General features: G+C 36.1%; 1 protein-coding gene and 1 pseudogene across 8 annotated transcripts in view; one reads left to right on the top strand and one right to left on the bottom strand.

Moving 5' to 3' along the window:
• The window catches only part of SLC44A5 (solute carrier family 44 member 5), a 370848-nt gene that overhangs the window by 277010 nt on the left and 68134 nt on the right, over positions 1–25704 (bottom strand). The window contains exon 2 of one of the 8 annotated variants that reach the window (XM_060626609.2): positions 17977–18082. The exons of the other annotated variants lie outside the window; for them this stretch is intronic. The gene's annotated coding sequence lies outside the window, so the exon portion shown is untranslated. The remainder of the gene's footprint in view (positions 1–17976; positions 18083–25704) is intronic. 8 annotated transcript variants of the gene reach the window in all.
• Positions 19615–24964, top strand: LOC132673024 (putative RNA-binding protein 46 pseudogene; annotated as a pseudogene).

The following is a 25704-nucleotide window of genomic DNA, read 5'->3' as shown; positions in this document are numbered from 1 at the left end:
AGGGAAATACAAATCAAAACTATGATGAGATACCACCTCACACCTGTCAGAATGTTGAAAATGAACAACACAAGAAAAAACAGATGTTGGCGAAGATGTGGTGAAAGGGAAGCCCTCTTGTACAGTTGGTGGGAATGCAAACTGATACAGCCACTCTGAAGAACAGTATGGGGGTTCCTTAAGAAACTAAAAATAGAACTACCCTACGATCCAGCAATTGTACTCCTAGGTATTTACCCAATGGATACAAAAGTACAGATTTGAAGATGTACATGCATCCCAATATTTAGAACAGAATTATCAACAATAGCCAATCTATGGAGAGAGCCCAAATGTCCATCAACTAATGAATGGATAAAGAAGATTTGGTATACATATATATTGTATATGTTACTCAGCCATCAAAAAGAATGAAATCTTGCCATTTGCAATGACGGATGGAGCTAGAATGTATTATACTAAGCGAATTAACTCAATTAGAGAAAGACAAATATACTATTCACTCATATGTGGAATTCAAGAAACAAACAGATGAACATATGGGAAGTGGGAGGAAAAAGAGAAGAGAGGGAAACAAACCACAAGCATCTGACTCTTGATTTCGGCTCAGGTCATGATCTCATGGTTTGTGGGATCGAGCCCTGCATAAGGCTTTGCACTGACAGCATGGAGTCTGCTTGGGATTCTCTCTCTCCTTCCCTCTCTGCCCCTCCCCCACTCACACTTTCTCTCTCTCTCAAAATAAATATACTTAAAAAACAAAAAAGAGGGGCACCTGGGTGGCTCAGTAGATTAAGCGACAGACTCTTGGTTTCAGCTCAGGTCATGATCTCATGGTTCGTGGGTCCAAGACCTGCATCAGGCTCCAAAGCTGCAAGCATGGAGCCTGCTTGGGAATCTCTCTCTCTCTCCCTCTCTTTCTGCCCCTCCCTCATTCACACTGTCTGTCTGTCTCTCTCTCTCTCTGTCTCAAAATAAACTTAAAAAAAATTTTTTTTAAAGAAAGAGAAACTGTGCCTATATAAACAGTCATAGAACTATTCCAATAATAATGTTCATCCAGTTTAATCCTCCATTGGCCATGGCATAGCAATTGAGTCACCAAAGTAAGAGCTCGAAAAGGTCTCTAATGTGTCCACATCAGTAGGCTGGATATGCAAAATCTGAGAGAATGTACAATACTTTGAAAAGAGAAAGAGGTTTTTTTTTAAATCCCAAATTTTGTTTCACAGACTATTACATATTTTTCCCTATACACTGAGGGGGAAATTTTTATTCCAACCCTTTTCATTTTTATGAGCTTAAGTTGGCAAAGTGACTTCATATATGTGTGTATGTATGATAAAGTTCTCTTAAGATAAATATAATTAATATACAAAATTTCCATTTCCTGCAAGGTTTATATTATTCTACAAATGAGTAATTCTCACTTTTATAATTTTAATCTTGGGCTATAAAAAATAAATAAGTAATAACTGGTGTTAGAAGTTAAAATAATAGGGGCACCTGGGTGGCTCAGTTGGTTAAACGTCTGACTTCAGCTCAAGTCATGATCAAACTCACAGTTTGTGGGTTTGAGCCCCACATCGGGCTCTGTGCTGAACACTCAGAGCCTGGAGCCTGCTTCACATTCTGTGTCTCCCTCTCTCTCTGCCCCTCCCCTGGTCATTCATTCTCTCCCCCCCCCCCCCACTCTCTCAAAAATAAATAACCATTAAAAAATTTTTTTGAAAGAAGTTAAAGTAATATTTACCTTTAGGGGAAGTGGTAGTGATTGGGAGGGAACATTGGAGGGATTATAAGGGGGCTGAAAATGCATATTTCTTGATGTTGGTGGTGATTACAGGAATGTAAGAATCAATATGTTTGCCCAGAAATTTACAGCTTCGACCAAGAAGGCTTTACATGGGAAATGAAAGTGGTAAGGTTAAAACGCTCAGTTAAAATTATAAAAATAGAAGGGTTACTTTGGAGGACATGAATGATATTGGAAGAAGACTCACCATGAAGGAAATATTCAATAATTTACATGAGAAATCCATTTGTAAAGAAGAGGCAGGAATGAGTTATGATCTGAGATGTCTATACTCCAAAGCACAATGGGTAATAAATTTAAGATACTAACACAAGGAAATAAATGCAACTTTATTTATAGAATCAGTAAATATTATTTACTGAATGCTGATCACATATTAAGCCCCGGATTACAGAGATGAAATACAGTGCATGTAAACCTCAGTGGCTGAGACCTACAGTCTAGTGGATGAGGCAGATTAGGGAACTAACAACTATAGTATTTTAAATACTAGTAGAGATGCATATGAAGAGATGAGGGACATCTAAATCAAACCAGAGGGTTAGGGAAAGCTTACTAAAGTAGGCGGTCCTTAAATAAGAGTCTCGAAGAACAGAAAGAGCAAGGACAGTCTAGACAAAGGAAATAATATATTTCCCAGACTTGACAGGATAAACTCACATCTAGATTTCAGAGATGACAATGCATATTTCAGTGAAAAGAAACCTGGATTGGAGAAAAAGCAGTGCTACGAGTAGAAAACTTGTAAGAGGACTAAAGGAGAAAGAAAGAGACCCGAGACTACTCAGGGGATTTCACTATTTGGAGGCTATGAATGTCACACTCCTAAACAGATGTTTTAAAGGCAAAAAGGGAATGAAAACTTAGATTTACTGAATATCTACTATGTCGCTACTAGACATTGTGTTAAACACATTCACATATACCATCTCAAGATATGGCAATTATGGAGGGCTTCAAAAAGCTATGCATCTCACAGAAATCTATTTGCTAAAAGCACTGTATCTAATAAATTCTTGGTGTGCCTTGATAAGAATCCCTGTTTGAAGTGTTAAAAGGAAGAATAACGATATTGCACTCTGAACTCAGTTTTGATCAACAAAGATCAGAAAATTAGTTAATGAAACAGAAGTGGTATTAACATTGGGGAAAATCCAAAATGTTATCTTAAATCTGTTATAGTCAGGGAAAGGACTGCTAAATATAGTCAGACTTGCATTCTAAATATAGTCAGACTTGTTACTGGACAGTACTTTCTAAACTTTTCAAGTATAGGGACTTCTTTTATAACACAAATCATGTTTTACAGAACCTTTACATGGTAGTTACATCAGTTAGTTAAAAATACTTTTTAATTACAAAAAATAGACTTTACACATATGTGTGTTGAGGGGTGATTGAACAAGCATTACTATCATAAAAGCAAATATGATTTTTAGAATTTGCCTGGTTGCACCTGGGTGGCTCAGTTGGTTAAGTGTCCGACTCCGGCTCAGGTCATGATCTCACGGTTTGTGTGTTTGAGCCCCTCATCTGGCTGGGTGCTGTCTCTCAGGCTCTGTGCTGACAGCTCAGAGTCTGGAACCTGCCTCGGATTCTGTGTGTACCTCTCTGCCCCTCTCCCGCTCGTACTCTGTCCCTGTCTCTCAAAAATACCTAAACATTAAAAATTTTTCAAAAAAAAAATAGAATTTGCTTGAACATTTTTTCCCAAGAAAGTAATTAGAAATGCAAAATAACATAAATACTAAGTACAGCAGAGTGCTTTTCATTTGAACAAACATTACCTATCTATAAAATCCATTTTAATATATTCTGAGTACAATCTCACCAGCACTGTTTTTATCAGGTATTAACAAAGTGCAAAGTATTGTGAATAATATGCACATTTATGAAACCTACTCTTGTAGAATGATATACAAGGTTGGATGCCTGCTCCTGCCAGCAGGAAGTGAACAATTTCTCACTTTGGAGAAGTGCATTATATCTTTGAGGCTAACCTGGGGTCATTTAGTAAATTGTCTTTTCCAAGCACTAAATAGCTACCAGCTTCAAATAGTTAATGAACCCCATAAAAAGCAAGTGATTTAGTTCTTTCTCCCTGGTAGGGTCAAGCCAGTCTATTCATTAATCCTCTCCCCATTCAAGTGAGTCAGGGAAGGCACACATATTATAATCCCAATTACATGACTGGGACATTTAAGTCCAGAAGTGCTTACTGACTGGCACAAGGCCACAGAGAAGTTATGTGCAGAGCTGTGACAGGAACTCATAAGCCTCTGGGTCCAGGGCTAAGTCCACAGAGCAATCTTGTAGAGGTGCTATGGCTTGGCCTCGATAAATCTGAAAATGTCCTCATGTAAATAAGCCCAGTTCAACTTAAAAATAAAATCCTTAAGATATGGATTTCTCTCTGAAAATGTAATCCTACTTAAAGGAATTATTTTATAAATGAATAATGAAACATTGACTCACAATTTATTTACAACAAGAAGATTTCTACATCTAAGATGACTGAATGCAGTTCATAAATAGTACTAAAACCAGAAATACTTTTCTTATGACATTGAAAGAACTGGATTTACTTTGAAGCCTGGGCCCCAAAGATGGCAATCTGCATCACATAATTAATGAAAGTTCAGGTAGAATGACTGACGATTCCTTCATCTCTGCAGATTACTGGGTTGAGTTGTTGAGCAATCCTGAACCCGATTTTTGGTTAGAGACTCAAACTGATTTAGATAAACATATTAACAGCTGCAACTTATCCAACAATCATGCAATGATGATTTGGTGCCATATACTATAAGGTGTTCAGGTATGTGAGCACAACAAGTTGACACCCTCATGAAGCTTATGACCTAATGAGAGAGACAATCAAATATGCACAAAAGTGGATATTACAAAAGGCGATGTGTGCTATGAAGAAGAAGTCTGGTGAGCATTGGGTTGTATAATGGGGGGTAGTGCATAATCACCCATTGTAATGGGGTATGATTGAAAGATTAAGCTGTTGGGTATGATTCTTCAGAGAAAGTATGAGTAAAGTTAACTAGACAAAGAGGGGCAAGGAAGGAAATGGACAGCCATATGATCATATTCCATATTCAGGTTTCCCTTCTATATTTTATGCCAGTTAAATTTCACTTTCTGTTACTGGAAAACAGTAAATTTTTTCTATTAAAAAGTATTTGCCTATCTTATTTTTATTGCTAATTTACTTGGGGTGATTACAGTATTCAGAGCTCTTTGTCCACTCTCTTACTTAATTCTATTTGATCCTTATACCAACTCCATCAATTAGGCAGGATAATACTGTTAGGCTCATTTCACATATGAGAACCTTGAACCCAAGATAGAAGGATTTATTCAATGTCACATTGTCAGTCATCAGTGAAGCCAGAATTGGAATCTAGATCTGACTTCAGGTCCAATGCTATTAAAGGGAGACTCAGATCTGGACCACACAAATAACATTAAACAGAAGAAAGAAGTTCTAGAGTGACTTGTATACATGACCATCATTTATAATTTTGGTGCAAATTTCATCTTACAGCTTGAATTAGATGAATTGGCATAACATATTTTTCAAATGTGATTGCCAGTATATATGACTTTAATAGAGGAATCGTGTTTATCAGAATCCAATCATTTGGCTTCTCAAATTCAGATATTTGTTAAATATTTTATTCATAGAACTCATAATCTAAGGATGCTGTAAAGTGCATTTTTGTCCTTAATTTTATCCATTTTTACTAGATAATGGATGACATAAACCACATAATTTATTCAACCACATAAACCACATAATTTATGACATAAATCACATAATTTACTAGATAATGGATAACATAAACCACATAAAACTTAAAATATGCTGAGTTGATAGAAATATAACAGAGTGCTATTAGTAAATTTAAAGCTCGTCTTAAATGGCATATACAAACAAAAATATGTTTCATTGTATACATCTAAAACAATTTTAGTTAGATTTAAATTTCTAGTTAAAGATTGCCAACCAATCCCTTGAAAATGAATGCCATTCAACAATGCTGATCAATACATAGCTGGAAATACAAGAGGAGTTTCAATCTGAAGGGAAAATTATTCTTTTCCTATTACCTCTTCTCTTTATTGCATGATGAGAATGTTTAATTTTACTTTTTTATTTTTTTAATCCTTTTGTTTCAAGTTTCATTTAAATTCTATTTAGTTAACATATAGTGCAATATTGTTTTCATTGGATCATCACTTACATATAATACCCAGGGCTCATCACAAGTACCCTCCTTAATACCCATCACCACATAACCCATTCCCACACCCACCTCCCTTATACAGCAACCCTCGGTTTGTTCTCTATAGTAAAGAGTCTCTTATGGTTTGCCTCCTTTTCTTTTTTTTTTCCTTTCCCCTATGTTCATCTGTTTTCTTTCTTAAATTCCACATATGAGTGAAGTCATATGGTATTTGCCTTTCTCTGACTTATTTTGTTTAGCATAATACTCTCTGGCTTCATCCATGTTGCTGCAAATGAATCTTACTCTAATTTTTAAATCAATAATATGTAAAGGACTGCTAATCTATCATTTTCTATTAAAACTACACCTTGTTACTATCAATATGAAAAAAAATCTAACCTACTTGGCTCTTGTTTACAGCCTCTTTTGTTACATTTACTAGAACCAAATATCAGTAGCTAAAACTTGATAATAGCTCTATACTTGAATCTAACCTCTGAGCCCTTCAGAGCTGATCCACATTCTTCTACACTGGCCTTTCAGCCAACATTTGTCTGTCACACCAAGATCCGGAGGGTGACAACAACTATAAAAATGTGTTACATTTCCAGGTGAGTCAATGCAGCTGTCCTGTGAATTATCAGATACTCTACATGTGCTAAAGGAAATGCTGACATAGTGTCCAAATGAAAAATGAAACATAGACAGGGAATGAATGAGCTTCTTTTCTTTTTGGACTCCTTCCCTCCAATCTGAGATAATTCTTTTCATCTTTCCCTTTACCAACAAAAATTTGATTTAGAACAGAATTATTTTTTGGTACTTAATTAGTATTTTCAAACACATTGTCGGAAAACATACTGATTGCATCAACTAAGCAGTCTGTTTCAGACTATGCAAAGGTAATGACAGACTTTTTATTTAAATATCCAATTATGAATAAAGGTGAATTATTTTGACATAATTACTCAAGGCCAGAGAATTGCACTGATTTATAAGGACAAACCCAGACCTTATGTCCAGTACTAATTGGGGGCACTGTTATAACTGAAAAGAAAATGTGATGTTTGGGTCCAGAAACTATAATTTTAACTTGTCTGAGTTATGTAAAGGTCTTTCAGGTATAAGATTCTTACAGATGGAGAGCAATTTATTAATAACATTTATTATAAAACAGACATGAATCAGATCAGAAAACTTTATTTTAAATAACTGAAAGGAGTCTTAGAAATTATCTGGTCCAGGGGTGCCTGGGTGGCTCAGGTGGCTGGGCATCCGACTTCAGCTCAGGTCATGATCTCATGGTCTGTGAGTTCGAGCCCAGCGTCAGGCTAACAGCTGTGCTAACAGCTCAGGGCCTGGAGCCTGCTTTGGATTCTGTGTCTCCCTCTCTCTCTGCCCCTCCCCTGCTCATGCTCTGTCTCTCTCTGTCTCAAAAATAAATAAAAACATTAAAATTAAAAAAAAAAAAAAAGAAATTATCTGGTCCAAGTATAATAGTTAGGGCTCCTATGAAAAGCTCTTGGTTATTTCAAAAATTTTGTATTAATCCAAAATCTGAAATGTTGTATCAATATGAAATATTACATAGCATGGAATGCAATGGTTTTACATATCATTCTTTTTATATGTAACATGTGAGTTCCTTATCTAAAGCATGAGTTCCCATGGGTAATAAGCAACAGTTTGGCTGTGAACTAGTTAAATCAAGGCCTAAAACTGTTCATTTATGTGGCATAAATAAATGAATGAACTGATAGATGAATGTGAGTTCTGTGTTAGACTATGACCAGGTCAGGTACTACATATGCCTACTCCCCTAGAAGTTTCCAGCATCCAGCATAGGATACAGTATTATAGTAGCCCCACAATAAGTTCTGTCAAATTGACTCTTTGGGGCGTCTGGGTGGCGCAGTCGGTTAAGCGTCCGACTTCAGCCAGGTCACGATCTCGCGGTCCGTGAGTTCCAGCCCCGCGTCAGGCTCTGGGCTGATGGCTCGGAGCCTGGAGCCTGTTTCCGATTCTGTGTCTCCCTCTCTCTCTGCCCCTCCCCCATTCATGCTCTGTCTCTCTCTGTCCCAAAAATAAATAAAAAACGTTGAAAAAAAAAATTTAAAAAATTGACTCTTTGACCCTTTTCTTGCAAGCTAGAGTAAGACTGCTTGAAACTTCCTGTCATATGGAGTATTGAAGCATATCATGAATATGAAAATCTTAAAACCTATTTCAAAGTGGTTCAAAGAAGCTTCTTAGAATATCTCCCTCATTACAAGTCTCTAAAATAGTTATGTTCATGGGAAGAATTGGGTATGACCCCATAGATAATCATATTTATATGATGATTTATAATCATATTTGGAGGGCCAGACTATTTTTAAAGGCTGTTGAAAACAATGAGGAATCTCTGGACTCAAGCCAGAGAACATTTTTTTATTAAAAAACAATTAATATACAACCTAATATAACTGTATGTTATAAACTAATATATGCTGGAATTTAAACATAATATTAACTATACTGGAATTATGTTAACTATATGTTAACTATACTGGAATTTAAAACATAATGTTAAAAATAAATATTAAAAAAGAATAATTAACATTGTATTGTATTATTTTTGAGTGTACAACATTGTGAATCAATATTTAGATATATTATGAAATGGTCACTACAGTAAGTCCAGTTATTATCTGTCACCACACAAAGTTGTTAACAATATTATTGGCTATATTCTTCATGTTGTACATTACATTCCCATGACTTATTTATTTTATAACTGGAAGATTATACCTCTTAACCCCTTCACCTATTTCATCCAACCCCTCCCCTCTAGCAACCATCAGTTCGTTCTCTGTATCTATAAGTCGGTTTCTTTTTTGTTTTGTTTGTTCATTTGTTATGTTTCCTAGATTCCATGTATAAGTGAAATCATATAGTATTTGTCTTTCTCTAGCTGATTTATTTCCCTTAGCACAGTAGCCCCTAGTCTACCTATGCTGTTGCAAATGGCAAGATTTCACTCTTTTTATGGCTAAGTAAAGCCATTGTGTACATATGTATGTGTGTATATTTACATATGTGTATATGTACTCATGTATACAAACACACATATATACACATTCATTTATCTATCGATGGACACCTAGATTGCTTCCATATCTTGCCTACTGCAAATAATGCTGCAATATACATAAAAGTGCCATATGTTTAGGGGCACCTGGGCGGCTTGGTCGGTTGAGTGTCCAACTTAGGTTCAGGTCATGATCTCACAATTTGTGAGTTGCAGTCCTGCATCAAACTCTGTGCTCAGAGCCTGGAGCCTGCTTTGGACTCTGTGTCTTCCTCTCTCTCTGCTCCTCCCCCACTCACTGTATCTCTCTCCTTCAAAAATAAACAAACATTTTTTAAAAAACATTTTAAAAAAGAGTGCATATGTCTTCTCAAATTAGTGTTTTTGTTTTCTTTGGATAAATACTTAGGAGTGGAATTGTTAGGTCATTTCCATAGTGGCTACACCAATTTACAATATTTGTTCTTCCTATCCAGGAGTGTGGAATATTTTCCCAGGTTTTGTTGGTGTCTTCTTCAATTTCTTTCATAAGCTTTCTATAGTTTTCAGTGTATAGATTTTTCACCTCTTTGGTTAGATTTATTCGTAGGTATTTTATGGTTTTTGGTGCAATTGTAAATGGATTGATTCCTTGATTTCACTTTCTGTTGCTTCATTGTTGGTGTATAGGAATGCAACTGATTTCTGTGCATTGATTTTATATCCTGCAACTTTGCTGAACTCATGAATTAGTTCTAGCAGTTTTTTGGTGGAATCTTTTGGGTTTTCCATATAGAGCATCATGCCATCTGTGAATAGTGAAAGTTTGACCTCCTCCTGGCCGATTTGGATTTTTCCAATACTATGTTGAATAATAGTGGCAAGATGGACATCCTGGTCTCCAATAAGAGAAATTTTTTTTTGTTTTTTTTTTTTTTTTTTTTTTTTTTTTTTTTTTTTTGAAGTAGGCTCCAGGTCCAGCATGGGCCCAGTGTGGGGCTTGAACTCCCAACCCAGAAATCAAGACCTGAGCTGAGATCGAGAGTTGGATGCTTAACCAACCAGGCACTTAAAACTTCTTAATTGAGAGAAACATGTTAGGGAAATTTCCTTCTTCAGTTTGTACCTTTTCTAAGTGAATCTGCATTTGGAGGTGTTGTTTCATTAGTGACTAGAGCAGCTGTCTTTTCCCTTTCCTTTCCCTGAGTCTACATAGGATATGTGGGAAGCTACTGCAGCAATTCAGAAGCACAAATGAGCAGAGCCAAGGTGAAACACATATTAAATACACTAAGAAAGAGAGAAAGCCAGCACAGAATAACAAAGCACATTAGAATGAAAAGAAGCAGCCATAACACTGAGTGTAAAAGAGACCTTATGACCAAGAAAGTCAAAGAGGAACAGAAGTGGGGCAAATAGCTCAAGAAAACAAAAGAAGGAAGGCAAAAGTGGGGAAGAAAATGGCAACACAAAAAGGGTAGGAGAAAAGCAAGACACCAAAAAAGAAGATTTATGTTCGGATGACTTTAACCCCAATGAGACATCTGACAATAGGTCTGAGCTGCACACAAAAAAGATGACTGCAGATAAATAGAAGGTCATACAAAACAAGGTGGGGGCACACAGAAATATACCAAAACAAGAACAACAAAAAATTAGAAAAGAAAAAATAAAAAACAAATAAACTCATAAATAAATATCAAAGAAAATACTTTCCAAACATCAACAATTGTGGATTATTTTCAACAATATCTGTTCCTATCCTTAAGTTCCCCACAATCAGCTAAATATCTATACTAAGTCTAAAAAGAGCTCTCAGTTTGGAGTCCAGAAGAGCCATGAGAGTTCAGCAGTCATTTTACCATTCCTTCTATTTTAATTCTCTAAGATTTCCCAAATATTTTGAAGCAGTGACAGAGAGAGAGGTTATTAAAGAGTGTTATAACTACCTTTTTTTATCCAGGAACCATAAACCCTAAGTCCTGATTCTAGAGACATTTTGAAGCAAAATGGTACAGGGAACACATAAGTAAGAGAAAGTAATTGGTAGTCCTTGGTTATAAATTCATATGCTTTCACACATGAGATTTTTGTCATTATAAACCTCAGGATGAATGCCACTTGTGAGCAGTTGAATTTCCAGGAAATGTTCCAATTTCCAATAAATTTGGTATATCCATCCAGTAGAAAATTATGAACTCATTAAAAAAAAGCATTCTCAAAGAGTACTTAAAGAAATGGGGAAATATTCATAATATAGCTTTGAGAAAAAATATACTAAATTTTATGTCATAGGATCCCAATTATTTAAAATACATACACATAGGCATATATTAAATAATTTCTTTAGAAAAACTAAGTTATGTCCACATTGTGCAGGACAGCAGCCTATACTTCTCATTTGTAGCTCTCACTGCAATGGTTATTACATATTCTATTAACAACTCTTAAACTGCTTGTCTTCTATACCTCGATATGCCCAGCACCCAGCACTGTGATTGATCCATATTATGTAGTAAATGTTTCTAAATAAATTAAGGAATAAAATAAGAAACAGAAGAAGACTGGAAATAAACAAACAAAAATGACTGAAAGTTGTTTTCTTAGGGGTTATTTGATAGAAGTGACATTTTCTTCTTTAAAAAGTTGTATGTTAAAAATTATAAAACAATTATCTTCTATAACCACAAGAACTTATTGGTAAAAGAAGTCAATCTCCAAAAAGCACATATTATATGATTCTATTTATGTAAGATGTCCAGAAAAGGCAAATCAATAAAAAAGACAGATTAGTGGTTGCCTAGGACTAGGGGATAGGGAGTGAATGCTAAAGAGATTTCTTATTGGTGAGGTGAAAGTATTCCAAAATTAGATTATAGTGATGGTTACACAATACTGTAAATATGCTCTAACCATTAAATTGTATACTTTAAACAGAATTATATAAAATGAAAGTACATCTCAATAAAACTGTTTAAGATATTTAGATATTTTAAATATTAGTAAAGATTATTTCATTACAAGTTTTTTTTTCAATTTGAACCCACAAACAGGCCTTCAGGGGTGTAGCTCTGGATATTTCCTTAAATTTTCTTTTTTCTTTTCTCATCATATTTCAACAAAAGACAATAGAGAAAACTTTAGTACAAAACGTGGGAATAAGATATATTTCTTAGCTTGCAAACTAGGTTACCTTCTGGATTTACTACACTATTATTTGTACACCCTTCCCCAATACACACACAAATTTTTCCATAATAAAACATAGGAAAACCTATTTTATATTGGAAAATATGCAGCATTTCACAAACAAAAAACTTTTGGATGAGGAAGCTGTTACTTCTTACTTCCTTAAGTTTACATGACTCTGACTGACCATCCTCTCCTAAAAATAAGATGCCCTTGTAATGTAATAACTCTCTAATCACTTAGCTCCAAGTTATCTAAATTCATCATAATGCCTTTTGTAAGATGGAAATTGGTAGGTAGGGTTTTCCCTGAGAAAGTAAGACATTTCTTTGGATTGCTGAAACTCTCTGGCAATCTGTTAATTTCCTTCAGAGACTAGAGTGTGAGATAATCTCGAGGCAATTGGTGAAAATGCCAAAGATGGAGGGTCATGATGCATGATGCTAGCAGGACTGGCTCCATCATATGGTATGGTGGGGTGGGGTGGGGTGGGGAGACATTAAAATGGCCCAGCCACTGAAATCATAAGATCAATTACTGCAACATATCAGGATGGCCACTGAAAGCCATTTTTATCTACACTCTAAATTTTAACTTTAAGTGCTATAAATTTAAACTCTATAAACTTAAATTCTTTAAATTTCATACTCTATTTTCGACTTTAAATTTCAACTTCTTAAGCAAAGACTTCTTAGTTTTTAATAATACATAAAATCCTACATATTAAGAGAACTTGGTTATAGGATTATACTTAAGGGATAAAAATATTGTTATGATGAAACAATTTCAAAATAGGAGTGAGCAGATAAATTTCAAACTCACTTAATCTTGCTTAATTTAAGAATGCCTTTAAACTTTAAATTCTGAAATTGTTCTGCTTTGGCTTTTATGAATGCTAAACATGGGCTTTCTCTACTAAGAGATAGAAATGGATGGATGGATGGATGGATGGATGGACGGATGGACAGATGGATGGATGGATGGGGATAATAGAATAAGGAAATGAGAGAAAGGGAAGGAGAAATAAAACACTGAGAATTTCAAGTGGCTGAAATTGAAGGACAGAAGATAACTTGGGTCTGAAAGACTCATAAAATGAAAAAGTTAAGTTAGAAATTAAAATAGCACCATGATCTGAAAATATACATGGCACCCCTATGTTTACTACAGCATTATTTCCAATAGCCAAATTATGGAAGCAGTCTGAGTATCCACTGATACATGAATGGATAAGGAAGATGTGGTATATATATCAAATGGAATATTTCTCAGCCATAAAAAAGCATGAAATCTTGCCATTTACAACAACATGGGTGGATCTAGTTATTCAGAGAAAGACAAATACTATGTGACTTCACTCAAATGTGGAATTGAAGAAACAAAAAGAACAAAGAAAAATAAAGAGACAAACCAAAAAAACAGACTCTTACTTATAGAGAACACACTGATGTTTACCAGCGGGGAGATGGGCAGCATAGGGGGATGGGTGAAACAGGTAATGTATACAATACAGTGTTGAATCACTGTACTATACACCTAAAACTAATATAACACTGCATGTTAACTCTACTGGAATTAAAATTTTTTAAAGTAACTCAGACACAATTGCTTGGTGTTATTATTTTATATCTAGTAAACAAAGTATAATTAGATTTTTTAAAAATAGCACCATGATAACTAAAAGAGATCATTGCCCACTTTGTATTATGCTTTCATATATTATGACCAATCTAAAAGGGAGAAGGATGGAGAGAGGGGGAGAAAAAAGAGCATGCATGCTAGTTTTTTTTAATGTGTATTTGTTTTTGAGAGAGAGAGTAGAGCTGGAGAGGGGAAGAGAAATAGGGAAACACAGAATCTGAAGCAGGCTCCAGGCTCTGAGCTGTCAGCAGAGAGCTCATTGCGGAGCTCGAACTCACAAGCAGTGAGATCATGACCTGAGCTGAAGTCGGATGCCCAACTGACTGAGCCACCCAGGTACCTGGAGCATGCATGCTATTTTAAGCATACACTGTTTTTCAAATATCCATTATTTACTGAAAAAGAAAACTCTGTCCTATTTAAGACAGCGGTGTTATATGTTCAAGTTTGTTTGACAGGGAGAAGGGCCAGAGTTTTAAAATTACAACTCAGCAATATATCCCCAAGCTGAGTTGTCCTGACATAGGGTCACAGAAGTTGAAACACAATAATATCAAACCCATTAACAGAAAAGTTATCATAAATTCAAAATGTGGTCTATGTACAGCAATAAACTCTGCTCAGCCTTACACAAGGACACAAAAGAGGAAAGCATAAAAGTAGAGAGTAGAGGTAGCACCCAAATTTCAGACAACACGGTAGACGCACTCTGGAATGTTGCACTAAAGTTGGAGGAAGGCAACCACATAATCACTCTTTTAAAACCTATTCACAAATGGACTATTTTAAAAAGCCAGAAAAAAATGTCTAAGAGCAGAGAAATGGCATAAGCTCTGGAAATATATAAGCACTGGGGTGGAGTGCAGACAACACTGATGTAGGTATCAAGGATCTCCTGTCACCTCTAATTCTTTAAAACTGGGGAAAACCACAACTTCTCCATGTTTCATTTCTTCTTCTGAAATGTGGATGTTCTGCCTGACTTGCCTCTTGAGGTTGCACTGTAATGGTCAAAGAGCTAATGTTTCTAAAAACGTATGAAACATCACAGAGTACTATACAGCATAAAGTATCATACTTTGAGGTTAAGAATAGATTAAGAAGAGATGAGAACTCTCTGTATCTCACATCCAGTCTCTTTTCTTTCCTGGTCTAGTATCTTCTATGGAAAAAGTGCTTCTGTCATAGTGCCTCTCTGTTTTCCTTTCAAGAACCTCCACAATCAGCAATGTCCGCTATTTAGAAAAGAGAAACCTAAATGGAACAAGTTGTAGTCCAGCCATGCTTCATGAAATCATCATAGTTAAGGTTCTAAGTTGAGTTTAGCTGCTAAACTTCAGCCAAACCTCCTTCTCCTGTGTTAGGAAAGAAGAGTCGGCCAGATTCATTCTGCCATCCCGTCATCACTCAGGCAGTAATTGGCAGTAGTGGTGGACTGACTCTGGCAAGAATCTGTGGGTGATACTCTCCCCGCTCACTATTCTTCTTTTGTTGAGTTAGAACTTGTCCCCAAACAAGCCAGAACTAAACCACATATGCAGTGTACTCTTTGAAAATGCCTTTCTTATTCTGAACAAACAGCTTTTGAAACAGTAGATAAAAAGAGGGATCAAGAGTTCTTTCAGTGATTTAAATTGTGTTTCCTTCACTTGTCAATGCCCTGGAGTCTGTTTGACTTCTGTTCCCTTCTTCAATGTGCGGGTCATCAACATTGAGGGAAAGCAGAGAGAGCAGCTTTTGAAAGTAGAAAGAGGGAAAGGTAATCAGTCCTCCTTCAGTTGTTTCTCCTTTAAGCCCTGCACAAACCCATTAGCAAATGGATATGATAACCCAATGCAAGTATAGGTGGAAACCAGTACATATTGAGCATACACTATGTGCCAGGACCTAAAGTACGTGTTTCTATACATTGATTTCACACAGCCGATCCCATTTACAGATGATAAAAATAAATACGAATTACCTTGGTAACAATCAAATAGATCCCAAGTGATTACCAAAAACTCACCAGGGGCCCCTGGGTGGCTCAGTCAGTTAAGCGTCCAACTCTTAATTTCAGCTCAGGTCATGATTTCACAGTTTGTGAGATCGAGCCCCTAGTCAGGCTCCATGCTAACAGCATGGATATTGCTTGAGAGTCTCTCTCCCTCTCTCTCTGCCCCTCTCCCTGCTGGTGTGTGCTCTCTTTCTCTTGTGTGTATAAAATAAGTAAATAAACTTAAAAAAAAACTAATCAGAGGGAAAATACTTATTTTCCCACTGTTTGCCTGTTTAGCAATGTGGATACATGATGCCAGTATTTACATGAGCCTTCAGTCTTGTGGATAAGACTTTGAAGACAGACCTAGGTTCAAATTCCTATTCAGTCATTTTTGGTCATGTAATCTTGAACAAGATACTTTTACCATTTACCATTGCCAGTAGGCTAAATAAGCAATTCTTTATCAAAAACTCATAGCATAAGACAAATAAGCTAGGTAAGGAGTATGCTGCTATTACTCCTCTATACAAGTATTATTTCTAAGCCAGTGATTCTCAACTGAGAGCTATTTTGCCTTCCAGAGGGCATTTGGCAATATCTAGAGATTTTATTGATTGTCACAACTGGGGTGGGGTGCTATTGACAAGTAGTGGGTAAAAGCCAAAGGTGCTATTACTACAAAAAGAATTTTCTGTAAATAGTACTAAATGCTAAAATGTTAATAGTGCCAATGTTGAGAAACTCTTCTTAAAGGGAATAAAGTATTCAAAGTTGGAAGCAGATAAATTTGTTGAATCCAACTTAACAGTATGGTATTTTACTTACTTAACAGAAATACAAATAAGGCAATTTTGAGACAGAACCTTAAAAATCTTCATATACTTTGATCCAGTCACTTCACTTTTAGAAATTTATCCTCATGAAGTAATAATAAATGCATCCGAAGATTTATGTAAGAATAAATAGATTAGAAAATTTGAAAATGCAAATGGTCAATTGTAGGTACAGTGATGATAGGGTGATATATAATTTGTCTTCCAAACTGATATGACTCTGGGAGTAAAGGGGGGTGCTTTAATAATTTTGCAAAACAACAGTCATAAATAAGAACTTCCCTGGACAAACCAGGATATATAGTCCCCTGGTTGTAAGGGAACAGGGAAATAAAGTATGCCACATCCTAATTATGAAATGGCAGACAGCCAGCAAAAAATACTCTAAAGAATATTTAACAACATAGTAAATTGATAATGATATAATACTAACTATAGGGGCGCCTGTGTGGCCCAGTCGGTTAAGCGTCCGACTTCGGCTCAGGTCATGATCTTGCGGTTTGTGAGTTCGAGCCCCATGTCGGGCTCTGTGCTGACAGCTGGGAGCCTGGAGCCTGCTTCGGATTCTGTGTCTCCTTTCTCTATCCCTCCCATGCTCATGCTCTGTCTCTCTCTGTCTCTTAATAATAAATAAACGTTTAAAAAAATAAAATAAAATAAAATAAAATACTAACTATAAAAGGCTGGATAAAAAAACTTACATATCAAAGTTTGTAATATATACACTTAGAGGCTTCGAAAGAAGAATGGAAAGAAACATATCAAACTGTTAACATTGGTTTACTCACTGTTGAGATTATAGCTAGGGTTTGTTTTTCTCTATATTCAAAATTGCTATAATCATTTTTTTAAATAATGACTACGTCCTGCTTCTTGAGAAAGAAATACAATTATATACCAGTTAATGAGGGAAAATTATTCTTCACAGAAAAATGCCAGCTAATAAATATAGAAAAAATTGTATACAAATTAGAAAATCACAATTAGGAAATCATTGGCCATTGCTAATGATATTAATTGTTTCCGGCAAGGAACACTGATGGATGCTAAAATCTTTTAGGTGAAAGATTGTTGGTTATTCACAAAGTTTCAGGGTATTATCCCATATAGTACTTGCTAATTGTAAAAAGGGGAAAAAATGCCTTAATGAAGAAATCTGGTGATTACCATAGGAACCAAATTATCAAACTTAACATAATTTTAGTGGAAACTCTGGCATTACATACCTTTTGTAGTAACATAATGTGTAATAAGGACATCATCTATGCAATACTCTTGCCAAAAATGTTTAGATCTACTTTCATTTTTCAGGAAATCCAGATAATATAAGAACTAGGAAAACAACACCATATGGGACAATTAGACAAATAAAGAATGTGGGAGCAGCCAAAAGACAACTGTCCTGTAATGTCTTTAAAAAGTAAAAGCTATAAAAAAAAAAAAAAAAAAGAAATAGAAACTTCTAGATTAAAGGACATTGGTAAGAACTAAAAGCCAAATGCAATCTCTGAATCTTATCTGAATCCTGACTTTTAAAAAAGAGATCTAGGGGCACCTGTGTGGCTCAGTTGGTTGAGCACCTGACTTCGGCTCAGGTCATGATCTCACGGTCCATTGGTTCAAGCCCTGCATCGGGCTCTGTGCTGACAGCTCAGAGCCTGGAGCCTGCTTCAGATTCTGTGTCTCCCTCTCTCTGCCCCTCCCCCACTCATGCTCTGTCTCTTTCTGTCTATCAAAAATAAATAAACATTAAAATAAATATAAAAAAAGAGATCCAAAAATTATGTGGACAATTGGAAAAAATTGAAGATAACTTAGTTATTTTCATTATATATATTAGATATTTAATTCCCTTAAATGTGTTGGTAAAATTGTGGTTATATAAAACATTTATGGTAAATATCACAATATCTGCAGCTTATTTTCAAGGCATTCAGAAAAAATATACATACTTACATGAAGCAAATATGGCAAAATATGAACAATTGTTGAATCAAGGTAATTAGTATACATGTGTTTATATTATAATATTCTTTCAACCTTTCTGTGTATCTGAGAAAAGTTTAAATATAAAATTAAGGAAAAATTTTAAAGTTACATTTGAAGTAATGTAATTACATTTAAAGTGATGTAACTGGGGCGCCTGGGTGGCTCAGTCGGTTGAGCGTCCGACTTCAGCTCAGGTCACGATCTTGCGGTCCGTGAGTTCGAGCCCCGCATCAGGCTCTGGGCTGATGGCTCAGAGCCTGGAGCCTGCTTCCGATTCTGTGTCTCCCTCTCTCTCTGCCCCTCCCCCATTCATGCTCTGTCTCTCTCTGTCTCAAAAATAAATAAATGTTAAAATAAATAAATAAATAAATAAATAAATAAATAAATAAAGTGATATAATTAGTAATCCCAGAGTTAACCATTGTCTTTCCAGAACCAGATGCATAATAGCTACATGGAATTGGAAATCCCACAACAGCCTCCTGAGGCCTGAGAGTCTTTTGCCTTGTAAGGACCAGCTCTTCGCATTCCCCTTCTATTGATTCCCTCAGTTCCTGTGATTTATTTCAGTTCCCTTCCTGTCCAACCTCAGGTGCTACCACCTTCACTATCTACTCCACCTTTTATGGTCCTTGTTTCCCCAAGCATAATGGGAATAGAGCATAAACCAATCAGGCACCCACATTCTTTGAATCCTGCCTTTAACGTACAATTACACTTGGTCTTAGCCAAAAGGCCAGAAGCGATGGCTTGAACGTACAATTTAAAAAAGAACAATCGCTCTCTCTTTGGAAAATTTTATCTCTGAGAATCCTATGGACTCAATGTTTGAGTCCTCTCCAAATTGATATGTTGAAACCCTAATCCCCAAAGTGATGGTATTTGGAGATACAGCCTTCAAGAGGTAATTCGGTCATGAGAGTGAAGGCCTCATGATGGGATTAGTGTGTGTGTGTGTCTGTCTGCTTGCCTATCTGCCTCTCTCATTCTCTCTCTCTCTCTCTCTCTCTCTCTCTCTCTCTCTCACACACACACACACACACACACACACACACACACACACAACTATAAGGCAACTGTCCACAAGAAGCCAAGAAACAGGCTTCTGGCAAATCTTGGACTTTCTAGCCTCCAGAATGGTGAGGACTAAATGTTGTTGTTTAAGCCACCCAGTCTATGATATTTTTGTTATAGCAGCCCAAAGGAACTAAGACAAAGAATTTCCAGAGTGAGCAATTTCCATTCCTCCAACTCTCTACTTCACACAGCAACAAGCACATTCTCCCTCCCTTCGCCACCCCGCCAAAGTTTAATAGGTTGGAAATTCTTATGCTAGGATGTCTATACTTCTTATTCTTGATGTTTTCCTTTATTTTACCTGGTAAGGGACAGGTGTGTCATACTATAACACATAGAAAGCCAAGGAAGCATTAAAAATGGCCTACTTTGGGTGACTTGGGAACAAAATACACACAAAAGTAACATACTTTTTAAAAAAGGATTTCTAAAGGCCTTGGACATCTCCAATCCTAAAAGTAAGCATATCTGGTCCTATATGAGAATTCCAATTTTCAATTTCTTTGCCAACTATTGACTGGTAACATTTCCAAAGAACAATTTTACTTCTTTCATTTTTACTTGATTTCTCTGTTTAGCAAGACTGTGCTTTAATTCATTTAATTTTATTTTTTTAAATCAATGTCTACAAGACCCTCTCAGTCAATGAGTCACCCCTGCTATCCATTAGCCACCTTTCTGGGTTGTTCACTGACCTTTTTGTCCTATGCAGTATTGCTGTAATACTGTAGCACTTTTCGGTAGCTTTATATGAAATTTTTTTGTCATTTTCCACCTTTGGTTTTTCTGTCATTTTTAAACTCTGAACTTCACTCTGTAATTTCTCAGCTTCTATTTTGAACTTGACATTTATTATGTGCTTTTGTGTCCTTAATTACTTTTTGCACTTTGGGGTTGATCCATGTTGGTCTTTTCTAATTCTACTATATTGATTGCTCTACAGCAAGCCTCTCCTCTAAGAACACTGATTGTCTCTAAACTATTTTCTTTCTTTCCAGTGCTGAGAACCAGTGAATTTTTTTCTACTTGTCCTTTCCAGGAAATCTCAGGCTATCCATAGCTGTGGCAACCAGAATCTATTCACTTATACTTCTTCATAATTACTTCTTTTTATCATTAACTCTGTACTCAGGTTTGAAAAAGAAATTGCAATGACAAAAGGTGGAAGATACATATGTGTCAAGACCAGAAAAGACATTTTCAGGAGGATATTCAGGAAGCAGCAAAGACATAATAATTGACAAAAATACAAGAAAGAGGAAATAAGAACGGTTCCTTAAAGAATTATAAAATGGGAAATACAAAGTTAAAAATGACAAACACTTCAATCTTATAAAAGTTAAGAATAAATAACTTTAGTGTGCCAGATACAATGGCACCAGCTACTAAGAATACCATCATTTGTCAAATACAGGCTACCATCTTCTCAAATATAAACTTCTGCAATAGTCTCCCCATTGGTCTCATTCTCTCAAGTATTATCTCCCTCCAGTTTATTCTCCAGAATGCCACCAAAGTCATTGTCTTAAAATGCATATCAAATCATTTCTCTGTTGGAAAGCCTTTCAATGGCTCTGTATTCCATCCAGAATAAAGCTCAAATGTTTACAAAACCCTGTATGTCAGGACTTGGTTTATTTTTCCCAAGATTTATATGCTCCAAAAAAAACATTCTTTACAATCTTCCTCTGAGCTTTTGTATATACTTTTTACCCCTGCCCAGAATGTTCCTTCCTGCCCAACTCCTTTTGGTCCATCTGATGCCTATTCATCCTTCATGTAGATGCCTTTTCTTTTCTGACTCCTTAACTAAAAGCTAAGTACCCCTTTCTGTATACTACCATGGTTCCCTATATTCTATCATGGCATATTACAGTGTTATAGTATTTTGTTTACTCGTTTGCATTACACTCTAGTCAGCAAGCTATGTGATAGCAATGGTAACATTTATCTTTTTCTTGCCCCGACATTCTAGGACCCAGCACAGAACATGACCCCTAATGATGCTTGATAAATACTTTCTTGGATGGATATTGTACAAATATTTAGGTGATAGGATCGTCTAGTAACCCAAAGCTTAACTTGAACCCCAATTTCCAATTCTTGTTGAAAATCTTTCTGGAATAAATATTGCCGACCCTTGGTATATATTTTAAATAAGGATCATTAGTAAGTTACCTTTGGTATGTGGGGCAATTGCTGCTTCTATTATCTCTTTCTTACCATAGAGAGCAAAATAGAACCTCTCAGGTCGAGCAGGGGCCTGTGTCAAGCAATGCCGAAAGGAGTCAAAGGTACCGTAGCTACAAGATGTCACCAAGACCAGCATCAGCTGACACCCCAGAACTGATAATAAGCAGAAGCAGACAAGGTCTGCAGGGGCCCAAGACCGATTAAACCCCTTTAAAAAGGGGAGGATTTTTGCAGCAAACTGTCAGACTCTACAGACGCGACCCCTCTATGTCTGACCGCTTAAAAAAGGCAGCTGCTGCAGAAGGCTTTGCCCGATTGATCTCTGAACAGACCTGAGATCCTTCACTGCTTGAACATAATGAGCATTAAGTGCCAAGAGCTGACCCAGACCAGACAGAGGCCTTATCTCAACTGCACGCCCACAGACTGACTTTGCCTTTGGTTCATTAACTCCAACACCCTTCTGTTACCTTTGTTGTGTGGTTTGTCTTATGTTCTGCTCTGTGTGCTGTGTAAGAAGCCAAGTTTAATCACATGGTGAAATGTCATTGAGTTTGGAATCCTGAACCTGCTTTATAATTGTGATTAGCTTTGCTTTATGATTGAATAAAGCTGACGTTGTGGAAAGAGACAATTCATGTGTGTGCCTTCGTCACATGCTCATGACACCTACCAACCATTAGGGCTTTTGGTTGGGACCCATGCTGTCCAAAATTCAGCAGCTGGTGTTCTCATAGCACCCATCTAGCCCTCTTCACCTGTTCACTACACTGAAGAGGCAGAGTAGCCTCATAAATGGCATCTCACAGCATTCTTAGCCTGACAATAGGACAGATCAAACATCTTAGCACTCTTTCCAAAGACTGCCAATCTCTATATATTCTGTAATGCCTCAGTCTAGTTTTCTGCCTTAGTAAATCTACTAAAATGAGAACAATTAAATTTCTTTGGGATAACTTAGTAGCTTATAAGATCTTGGATCACCATTCTAATTATAGTGTTCTGGGAACTGTAGATTTTAGAGAGGGAGAAAAGTGGGTTGAAACTACACCAACACCTTCTAGAAGTTTCTGAAATCAAAGACCATTTAATTCAATATATCCTGTTTGATGTTTTAAAAATTTCATTCCCTTCTCCTCAGAATTTATTCTGAAAGTACAGGAAATTCTGTCAAGTAAGGGTTCAATAAAGAGATACTGAGTTGAATCAGATTTAAAACATTTTCATACCCAAAATTTAATTTACCATTAAAATAATATCAAACTTTTAAGAGAAAAATTCCTAAGAAAAATTACATGAATTACATATATGTCATAAATAGAAATAATAGTACTTCCTTGATTTTGCAGGAAATGACAAATTTTAATGCCAGGAAAAGGGAATAAAAAGTAAAGTTTAAGGTAGGCTCTCCTCCCCTCTCTGGTGACCCCTGCTTTTGTATATGCTGACTGATCTGTGAAATGGTGGTGGTGGTTTGTGGTCGTTGGTCCCAGGGATTTAGCACCAACATTTGAAACCCCAAAGGGGAACTGCAACCATTATGAAGAAAACATAGACGGAACAAATGGACGCAGGGAAGTCAGAACTGGTACTCAGAATAAAGCAGCATTTTTTGATGAAAAAAAAACAAAACTGGCTACAACATGGTTCAGGAGAACAGGTAAAGGAAATTTGGTTGTCCTCCTCCATGTTGTGAAGGTTCACCTCCACCTAGAGGCTGTGAAGTTTTTGTAGGAAAAATACCTTAAGATATGTATGAAGATGAATAAGTTAGTTTCTGTATTTGAAAGAGCTGGGAAGATATATGAATTTTGACTTCTGATGGAATTAGTGGTGAAAATCGAGGTTATGCTTTTGTGATGTATACTATAAAAGAAAAAGCCCATTAGCCATCAGAATTCTTAATAATTATGAGATTTGACGAGGTAAGTTTACTCGTGCATGTTTAAGCTTGGAAAATTGCAGGTCATTTATTGGAGCTATTCCTAAGGAAACGAAGAAGAAATTTTGGACGAAATGAAGAAAGTTACAGAAGGAGTTGTAGATGTCATTGTTCACCCAAGTGCAACTGATGAAACCAAAAATCATGGTTTGCATTTGTTGAATATGAATCTCACAGAGCCACTGCTATGGCTGGGAGAAAACTAATTCCAGGTACACTGGAGCCATACCATTCAAGTAGATTGGGCTGATGAGGAAACCATACAGAGCTAAAGTTCTTTATGTAAGAAATTTAATGATCTTAACTACAGAGGAAACAAAGCAGAATTCAACAAATTCAAACCTGGTCCAGTTGAATATTCGAGTAAAGAAACTTAGAGATTAGGCTTCTGTTCACTTTTTCAACTGAGAAGATGCAGTGGCTGCTATGTCTGTTATGAATGGAAAACGCATTAATGGAGCAAGTATGGAGGTAACACTGGCAAAACCAGTAAATAAAGAATTGAGACAGCATATTAGTGGTCAGATTAGCCCTAATTCTGAAAACCTCATTGTGTTTGCTAACAAAGAAGACAGCCACCTGAAAACTCTATGCAAGCCACCAACTCTTCTAGCTAGTCTCAATAGTCAGCATAGCCCAAGCCCCCCTGAAATTGAAAGATGCACTTATCCATTTTTTCCTGGAACAAAGCTTACTCCAAGCGGTATGTATTCTTTAAAATCCAATCATTTCAATTCTGCAGTAATGCATTTGGATTATTACTGCAAGAAAAATAATTGGGCACCACCAGAATTTTTACTTATTTCTCATCTAAGTCAAGATGAGAAAGTATTCTTGTATATAAAATTGTTATTCCTGCTATTGCAAATGGATCCCAGAGTCATGTTATACCAGACAAACTGTACTACATTACAAGATGCAAAGGAACTGTCAGCCCAGTTTACATTACTTCATTTGGACAGGGAACACAAGATCTTCCGCCTGGACTATGCAAAAGAATTTGGAGAGAATAAAGAGACTACAATTTCTGTTGCAGCTCAGTATATAATCTTTCTCCTGTTAGTGCTACCCTCTCTTCTTGGACTTCTAGCATGCTTCCTTATACCTCAAGGCCTTATTCTTATCAAAGCTATCCCTTGCCACCAATAATATCACTTGCTAATGGCAGCCATATTGGACAGCAACTATATATCTCCAACTAGGCCTCATTCTTCTAAAGAAGATATTGTAAACTTGAGTATGGAAGTTTCTTTGTAAAGCTTGCAGATTAAAATACTGTTTTATTTCAGAATTGGGTTTGCACATTTGGTTTTCAAATGATAAATATAAATTAATTTCAACATAGTAAACATCAATCGTAATTCAGAATAACCTACTGTTGTAGAATTTGTAAAAATGCTAAGTTTAAAAAGTTATTCAGTGGTTTCTCTGTATAAAAGTATGGCAAATTACTGTTCCATTTAAACTTTTGGGATTTGAAATACTTGTAATTCCTGAGTGGGCAATAGAACCCAGGAGTTTACGTTAAATTTTGCATAATAATTTTTCTAAATAGCATTTCAAAATATTTAAGCACTTACAGACAATGGTTACACTAGATTTGATTACCAAGGATCACTATCTGTATTAGAGATTATGACAATTATATACCCAGAAGCATCTATTATGTAGAATGAAATGAAGGGCAAAAAGATTAAGATGCAAATTTTATGCAGTGATAAAGAAAAAGCAGTCAACCATTGTGGTCCTTGAA

This window comes from Panthera onca, chromosome C1, assembly GCF_046562875.1.
Source record: "Panthera onca isolate mPanOnc1 chromosome C1, mPanOnc1 haplotype 2, whole genome shotgun sequence".
Lineage (NCBI taxonomy): Eukaryota > Metazoa > Chordata > Mammalia > Carnivora > Felidae > Panthera > Panthera onca.
The sequence above is the reverse complement of the archived record's forward strand: the minus strand, read 5'-3'. Positions and strand labels throughout refer to the sequence as shown.